Here is a 9,822-nt window from a genome sequence, read left to right on the forward strand (position 1 = left end):
TTCAAAGAGATCAAACAAAGTTATGAATGACGGTTCAACATTGTCAACTAACTCAACCCATTCTCGTGATGAAGACAATGTTCAAAAACGAGGTAAAGCATTAAGGCTTTTTGATGAGTCAATAAAGCTTAAAGCTTTTTAATGATTTGCTAAGTCTGGCAGGATATGACCAGATAGTGTGTCTTTAGGATTACACGTTTAGGAATCACCTATATGAGTGTGCAGTGTAAGCCGCTTCAAGGAGAATGACAGTAAAGGCACATTCTCTAAGCACTCATGAAACCAGGCGAGTTCATGGCTGAAACGAATACAACCGTGAGAACCATAGATGGTTAAGGATTGATTGTGTGACTTATGTTGTCTGGGTATACAACAAAGCTCGACGGTTCAAAGATATCAAATCTACCGATTGACCGAGTATATCCGATATAAGTTCACTACGGGAAGTTCAAAGGGAAACCTACTTATCCAGATGCAATCAATTCTTGCTTGTAAAACACACACACGTCCAAGCATTCCTTTGAGTTTATAGCCATTCCCCATTCATGTGAGGGATTGTTGGGTTTGTTATTAATAAATAATAACAAAAGAGGTGTGAATGGAAAATGGTGGAAAAAGAAATGGAGGGAAGTGAAATTTTGAATGAGTTCATTTCACTTATGCACTTTGTCCCTCATTGGTTGAAGGAAAGAAAATCTTTGTGTATATATAGAGAAGCTCATCTTTTAGCTCTTAAAGAGCTAAGAAGAAGGCAAGCCTCGCGCCGTCGTCGTCGCTCGCTCGGCTCGGCTTCGGCTTCGGCTTCGGCTTCGGCTTCGAATTTGGATTTGGTCAACGATTGATTGATTAATCTTTTTGGACAAAATTCTTTTCAAATATTTAATTAATTAATTAAAGAAAATTCAATCCGGAATAACCCATGACCCGCGACCCGGTCCGGTCTGGCCCTTTTTTCTTTCCTGAATTATTTTAAATCCGTTTTAAATTTCCCGCAATATTTTGAACAGCCATGGCTGTTCTGAAATAGTGTTACACCTGTTCCAACAACTATGACTGTTCTGAAAGGTTGCAAACCTCTTCAGAAACAACACCAAGTTAGCTATAAATATACCTTCAAATCCCAGAATATTTACTTACGAAATTTTCTGATAATCTTCTTCTTCTTCTTCTGCACAAAAATTCCAGTGTGTTTTGCTGCCATCGAGTGGTTCGCTGATCATCGGCGTTTTTGGTACCAACACTCCGGTGAGTTAAATCGTTCTATCCTGGGAGGATATATTTCATAACCTCAGGTACTTGAGGGGAATAATTTTCTTAAGGACACACTGTGTATTCAGTGGGCTCGATTTGTTCCTATACCGTTTTCAGAATTTATTTTGAAGAAGTTTAAATACTGTTTTCGAAATTTAATTTCTACTAACTTTCTGTTTCTGTTTTCAGAAAGATTACCGGTTTATTTGTTTATAGCAATACAGATTATAACAGTAACTACAAATATGCTATAAGAAATTATTAAAATTCAGATATTCGATATTCAACCCGACTTGATTTTTTTACATTCTTAAATTCACTCGCTTGTGTGGTTGCAATAGTAAGATTATATTTATTGTGATTAATTATGCTCGTAAAATATATTTATTGCCTTTGTTATTAAAATTATTGCATATAATACAACACACAAGTCTAGCTAATAGATACGAATCAAAATAATTGATAAATTAAGGAAATCATGGCTTCAATACAATTAGCAAAGGTTAAGATTTACTTATATACAAAGCTCGAAATGTTTAATTCACATGGCTTTTGAGAAGCTAGAAGGTTATGAAGAAGTTACGGTGTGTACATGGATCGGGTTGGTTCGGTTTTTATCAAAACCAAATCAAACCAACTATATCGGTTTGGATTGGTTCGTTTTGTCGGGTTTTTCGGATTTTCGGGTTTTTTGTTACTTACATATTATTTCAATCTTACTTTATTAAATATTTGATACATATACATCTATTTAGTAAAAATATAAAAAGTTGACAAACATATTATCAATTAAAACATTCTTATGCGAGAATTCCATTAGTTAACACATAATAATTAATTTTTTAGTTGTCTGACAATAATTTTTCGTTGATATACACTTTCAGGTTATCCGAATTTAGTAATTAAACATAAAAATCAATATGATACCTAAATATTAATAATCACTTCAAATTCGAAAAAGATATAAGAATTTAATACATCTTAACATATGATATGAATATGTAAGAACAAAGAGATAGACGTATTTTAGTAACACTTGATAAGAAACTGATCATACAACCCATTATTTAAGGTCAATAAATATGAAGCACTTCATATTCTATTAAAATTTATATCCCGCAAGAGAATCCCAAATATTTCTAGACATTTTTTTTAAAGAAAATTTTATATAAAATCTTAAATAATATATATAAAAATTATATATTTATATGTCGGGTTGGTTCGANTTGGTTCGATTTTTATCGAAACCAAACCAAATCAACTATATCGGTTTGATTGGTTCGGTTTTGTCGGGTTTTTCGGGTTTTCGGGTTTTTTGTTACTTACATATTATTTCAATCTTACTTTGTTAAATATTTGATATGTATTCATCTATTTAGTAAAAATATAAAAAGTTGACAAACATATTATCAATTAAAATATTCTTATGCGAGAATTCCATTAGTTAACACATACTAATAATTATTTTTTAGTTGTCTGACAATAATTTTCGTTGATATACACTTTCAGGTTATCCGAATTTAGTAATTAAACATAAAAACCAATATGATACCTAAATATTAATAACCACTTCACATTCGAAAAAAATATAAGAATTTCATATGATATGAATATGTAAGAACAAAGAGATAGACGTATTTTAGTAACACTTGATAAGAAACTGATCATACAACCCATTATTTAAGGTCAATAAATATGAAGCACTTCATATTCTATTAAAATTTATATCCCGCAAGAGAATCCCAAATATTTCTAGATATTTTTTAAAGAAAATTTTATATAAAATCTTAAATAATATATATAAAAATTATATATTTATATGTCGGGTTGGTTCGATTTTTTTATTCAATACCAAACCAAATCAAACCAAATCGAGTCGGGTTTTTTTAATCGGTTTGGTTTGACTTTTCGGTTTGATGCGATTTTTCGGTTCGGTTTGTACACCCCTAAGTTATACTATGATTATCAAATAGTACTTTATAAAGAACTAAGCATAATTAATAATTTTTAATGATAACGACTCAGAATAATATCTTAAATTCTTTAATAAAACTAGGAATTAAGATAATATTTTTTTTCCTAATCGTGCTTGGGCTAGAGTAGTAATAGGATGGGCGACACTGTAGAAAGTCCTTGTGTTGTATCTCTCTTTAAAATAGGGGAAAAATATGAAAGGGCATCGCCACTAGACGGCAAAACTTTTTTATATATAAAAAAGGATAATATTTTTCCCCCTAAATGGACAAGTATTTATAGATATCAAATAAAACGATCCATGCAAAAGGGTGCCTAGTACTTACGCAACTTTGTGCATTAATAATTAAATATTTTATAATTATTGTACGATAAGGGTATGAGATACTAAATTTAATTAAGTGAATCTTATTAAACTAATTGCCATATCTTTGATTCAAGACTTTTTTTTATTTTATTTTAATTAAGACGCTGAATTGACATGAAAAAGAAGTATTATTCTTCAACTACTCCTTCAAGCTGTCAATTCATAGTAAAATAGTCGATTTGGCTAAACTTTTAAATTTTATTTATTTATTTATTTAAAAAGTGTTCCTTGTCAAAAACGAGTTTTAGAAAAATACTTTAGATATGTAGTTATATGTGTCGATCAATTTTCAGAGAAGTACTTTAGAAAGGTAACAAAGACTCACCTTGAAGTTTGATTAATTTCTCTTTTTTATTTGTTGAGATATATTTTCTTCCCTATATTTCAAAAATTTAAGTCCCGCTAATGCTAATATTAATTTTGTTTTAATTCAGTGGCCAATTTATATTTGATTTCGGTTAATTCTTTGGAAACCCCTTAAGTTTGAAATCAGGAACGAATCAAAGTTCGTCTAGGGACAAAATTGGAATTAGCGACAAACAGCAAAATTCGTCGTTAATCCTACTTGGCAATGAATTAGGTACAAATTGTTAAAAAAGTTATTAACTACAAGCGATTTAGCGATAATATTCGTAAATTAATTTTAATTTTTTTTAGTAGTGTCATAAAGCACTAGCCAACTATAGCCAAAACGGCAAATTTGCAACGAATAATAAAACACAAAGACTAAACTATTATTACAAAAAATATTCCAACGAATAATAGAAGACAAAACTGAACTATTCTTATTTTGCAGGAAGATAACCATTTTAGAAACACATGGATAGGGCTGTTCATTAAAACCCGAAAAATCGAACCAAACCGAAAATCAAATCAAACCGACCAAAAAAAACGATACTTTTTGGTTTGGTTTGGTTTTGGTTTTGAATTTTAAAAACCGAACAAATTTGGTTTGGTTTTGGTTTTAATCAGAAAAAAACCGAACCAAACTGACTATAAGAGTAGCTATTTCAAATTTATTATTACACCTATATATATGTATATTGTTATACAAAGTTTCAAAAAATTTATGGTAAATGTTAATAGTTTGTACTTTTAATATAGTTCTTTACCTTTACATTCTAGTTTGATTGGTAGTTTTCTTTTGTTTAGGGTAAGAATCCATTTCGTGTTAAAAATAACATATTTTTAATTGAGTCCTTAAATTATTCATCACTATTTGATTCAATTATCATCAATATATCTTGGTAAATAATAGATTTCTCAAAGGGCAATTGATTTGATAGTGTTACATTGAAAATGTGGTCGCCGGAATATGTGTTTGGTAGTGTATGTCTTATATTTAAGAAAAAACCGACAAATAACCGAAAAAACCGAAAAACCGACATAAATCGAATCGAGAAAAACCGACTTAATTGGTTTGGTTTGGTTCTAATATTTGAAAAACCGACTTACTTCGTTTGGTTTCTTTTTAGGGAAAAACCGATCCAAACCGAACCATGAACACCCCTACACATGGAGAATAATCAAATTCATAAAGTATAATTAACCCTAAGTGGAGGAAAGTCCCCTTGATAATTGACATATTTATCTTAATGTGGCCGACAATAAATCAACCTTAAAGTAAGAGGAGTGCAATTATTGAAGTTCTACGCGATCTTACTCCTTCCGGTCCAAAATAAGTGATTTTTTGGTTGTTTTCATATATCTATATCTATATTATTATAAGGGTAAAGGGCCAAATATATCCCTCTACTTTTGAATATTGTCTATATTTAACCTCCGTTATACTATTCGGTCAAATTTATCCTTATCGTTATACTATCCGGCGTAATTTATCCCTACTATCAACAAATTTTTAAAAATTACCCCTCAGTCCGTCAGGCGACCCAGAATCTCACAAATTATTTTAATTAAGTCACTTGTTCTTATATTCTCGTGCAACGCACGAATATAGAGACTAGTTATTATAAAAGCATGAATAAAATGTTGGATTACAAAAATAACCTTTTAATATTAAGCATAACAACTCATAATAAAAGGACATAATCGGAATTCTAGATATTAGCCTTGCAATTCTATTAGTTTTAGGACATAATACGTTAGGAATCCTACATGATTACTTTTAGGAATCCTATTAATATAATTATTTTCGGGCATGGATATTAGCATTATAATCCTATCACTTTTAGGATAATACTTATTAAAAAATTCCTATTACTAATTTAATTTGAAAACGTATTATATTGTTCAAATCCATTTAGAAACAGGAGAGCATATATTTATTATAAAAGCACGAATGTAATATTGATAGATCGAAATAGCTCTAAAATATTAAATAGAAGACCTCATAGGTAAAGGACATAGCTGTAATAACTTATTTTTTTGGACTACAATAACTTATATGCTAATTTTCTTAATATTTAAGATTTTAAAATTAATACAATCTTGTCTATTAAATTCTTATTAAAAATATGTAGGAATGTTTAATAAAATCAATTTCATAAGAATGCTCCATATTGGTAATACATTATCATTCTATATTCATGTCACGACCCGGATTTCCCACCATCGGGAGTCGTGATGGCGCCTACTAGTGGGAGCTAGGCAAGCCAACTCTTACTTATCTTTCCATTTTTTAAAAAACATTTAGCAATAATAATATGATTACAGCGGAATAAATTAATTTAGCGGAAGACTTAGTAAATGTTACTAGATGCGATACAGAAATCCAGACATATTTCACTACCCAAGAACTGGTGTCACTATACTCACGAACTTCTAAGAATACTAAACACAACCGTTTGAAAGAAATATAAAACTGTTTGTCTCGAATACATGAGATAACAGAATGAAAATAAAGATAGAGGAGACGTCGGGTCCTGCGGACGCCTGCAAGGCTACCTCGGTGTCTCGATGGTCGGAATGCGAACACTCACACTACTACTGCTGATGTTGTCCGAAACCTGTATCTGCGCAAAAAAAACACAGAGTGTAGCATCAGCACAACCGACCCCATGTGCTGGTAAGTGCCTGGCCTAACCCCGGCGAAGTAGTGACGAGGCTAGACAGGACTACCAAACCAACCTGTACAATTTTTATATACAAATATGCAACAAAAGGAAAGAAAATACCGGAACTAAACGAGTTAAAACGGGGGGGGGGGGGGAACATGCTGTGGGAGAGTACAATTTGGATATAAAGTTCAACAGCGTAATTAAGAAATATGGCACAACAATAATTATCAAAGAATAAGAAATTCAATAGTTGCACGGCATCACCCTTCGTGCTTTTACTCTCAATCTCACCCAAAGCAATCAAATAAAATGCACGGCATCACCCTTCGTGCTTTCCCTCACATAGCTCTCATCTCACGGCACGGAATGACCCTTCGTGCAAATATAATCAAATCAGAGCACGGAATGTACCTTCGTGCATAAATAGTCAAAAACATAGCACGGCATGACCCTTCGTGCAAAATATAAATCAAGAATAGCACGGAATGACCCTTCGTGCAAATATAATCAAGAATAGCACGGAGTGACCCTTCGTGCAAATATAATCAAGATAGCACGGATGACCCTTCGTGCAATTTCACTCTTCCTCACCCAAATACAGTCACAACCAAACGGGCAAGGGATAAACAGTAATATGAACTGTCCCAGCAAGGGATAACACAATAACACCAAGTCCCNACTGATAGGCTGCTGATCTGGAGAATACTGCTGAGAACCTCCGCTGCCTGGAGCACCATGAGAAACCTGAAGCGCAGACTGAAAGGGCCTCGGTGCCTGACCTCTACCATAGGAATCCCTACCTCCAGATGAGGTACCACTGAATCTACCAGTATGACGAGGCCTCTTGTCCGACATCTGACCACCTCCCCGAGTGAGGGCCATCTCAACTCTGCGGGCCGCATTGGCCGCCTCCTGGAAAGAGATATCACTACCAACTCCCATGGCCATCTGAAGACGGATCGGCTGAATCAATCCATCAATGAATCTCCGGACCCTCTCTCGCTCTGTAGGGAGTATCACAACTGCATGGCGTGCCAGGTCGATAAATCTAGTCTCATACTGTGTAACTGTCATGGAGCCCTGCTAGAGGCGCTCAAACTGCCTACGAAGTGCCTCTCGCTGAGTGACGGGGAGAAACTTCTCCAAGAATATCTCCGCGAACTGATCCCATGTCAAAGCTGGAGACCCTGCTGGTCTAGATAGGCAAAAATCTCTCCACCAAGTCTTGGCGGACCCTGCAAGCTTGAAGGTGCAAAAATCAACCCCGTTGGTCTCCACTATACCCATAGTCCTGAGAATCTCATGACAACTAAATAGAAAATCCTGGGGATCCTCTAATGAAGCACCGCTGAAAGTGGTGGTGAAGAGCTTGGAGAACCGATCAAGTCTCCACAAAGCATCCGAAGACATGGCCGCTCCATCACCGGCCTGAGCTGTAATACCTGGCTGAGCTGCCGCAGCTGGCTGAACCACTGGGGCATGAGTCTGTGGAGCTACCTGCTCCGGAGTGCGCGTAGCAGGAGTCTGAACCCCTCCTCCAGCCTGAGAAGTGGCTGGTGCTACTGGCAGCAAACCCGCTCTAGCAACACTATCCATAAAGCCTGCCAACCTGACTAGAGCATCCTGAAGGTCTGGGGTGAACATGACCCCTCCTGGGACCTGAGCTGGGCCCACCGGAGCTGCTGGGGCTGGAGCCTCCTCATCGTAGTCAATATGAGGCTCCACCTCTGGAACTGCTGGTAGGGGCTGAGCTCTGCCCCGGCCTCGGCCTCTGGCACGACCTCGGCCTCTGCCCCTCGCAGGAGCTGCTGCTGGGGGCTCAGGCTGCTGCGAGGTGGAAGAGGAAGCACGTGTTCTCGCCATCTGCGAAAGAACAGAGTAGAAAGACAATCAATATTTGAGAAACAGAATCGCACGACAGGAAAGAACAAAGTGAAACTTTTCCTAACTCCGTAGCCTCTGGGGGATAAATACAGACGTCTCCGTACCGATCCCTCAGACTCTACCGAGGTTGTCCGTGAGTTGTGAGACCTATGTAACCTAGAGCTCTGATACCAACTTGTCACGACCCGGATTTCCCACCATCGGGAGTCGTGATGGCACCTACTAGTGGGAGCTAGGCAAGCCAACTCTTACTTATCTTTCCATTTTTTCTAAAACATTTAGCAATAATAATATGATTACAGCGGAATAAATTAATTTAGCAGAAGACTTAGTAAATGTTACTAGATGCGATACATAAATCCAGACATAATTCACTACCCAAGAACTGGTCTCACTATACTCACGAACTTCTAAGAATACTAAACACAACCGTTTGAAAGAAATATAAAACTGTTTGTCTCGAATACATGAGTTAACAGAATGAAAATAAAGATAGAGGAGACGTCGGGTCCTGCGGACGCCTGCAAGGCTACCTCGGTGTCTCGATGGTCGGAATGCGAACACTCACACTACTACTGCTGATGCTGTCCGAAACCTGTATCTGCGCAAAAAGAGCGCAGAGTGTAGCATCAGCACAACCGACCCCATGTGCTGGTAAGTGCCTGGCCTAACCCCGGCGAAGTAGTGACGAGGCTAGACAGGACTACCAAACCAACCTGTACAATTTTTATATACAAATATGCAACAAAAGGAAAGAAAATACCGGAACTAAACAGGTTAAAAGGGGGGGGGGGGGGGGGACATGCTGTGGGAGAGTACAATTTGGATATAAAGTTCAACAGCGTAATTAAGAAACATGGCACAACAATAATTATCAAAGAATAAGAAATTCAATAGTTGCACGGCATCACCCTTCGTGCTTTTACTCTCAATCTCACCCAAAGCAATCAAATAAAATGCACGGCATCACCCTTCGTGCTTTCCCTCACATAGCTCTCATCTCACGGCACGGAATGACCCTTCGTGCAAATATAATCAAATCAGAGCACGGAATGTACCTTCGTGCATAAATAGTCAAAACATAGCACGGCATGACCCTTCGTGCAAATATAATCAAGAATAGCACGGAATGACCCTTCGTGCAAATATAATCAAGAATAGCACGGAGTGACCCTTCGTGCAAATATAATCAAGAATAGCACGGAATGACCCTTCGTGCAATTGCACTCTTCCTCACCCAAATAACAGTCACAACCAAACGGGCAAGGGGAATAAACAAGTAATATGAACTGTCCCGGCAAGGGAATAACACAAATAACAACCAAGTCC

The sequence above is a fragment of the Nicotiana attenuata genome, unplaced genomic scaffold (genome assembly GCF_001879085.1).
Source record: "Nicotiana attenuata strain UT unplaced genomic scaffold, NIATTr2, whole genome shotgun sequence".
In the NCBI taxonomy this organism is placed as follows: domain Eukaryota; kingdom Viridiplantae; phylum Streptophyta; class Magnoliopsida; order Solanales; family Solanaceae; genus Nicotiana; species Nicotiana attenuata.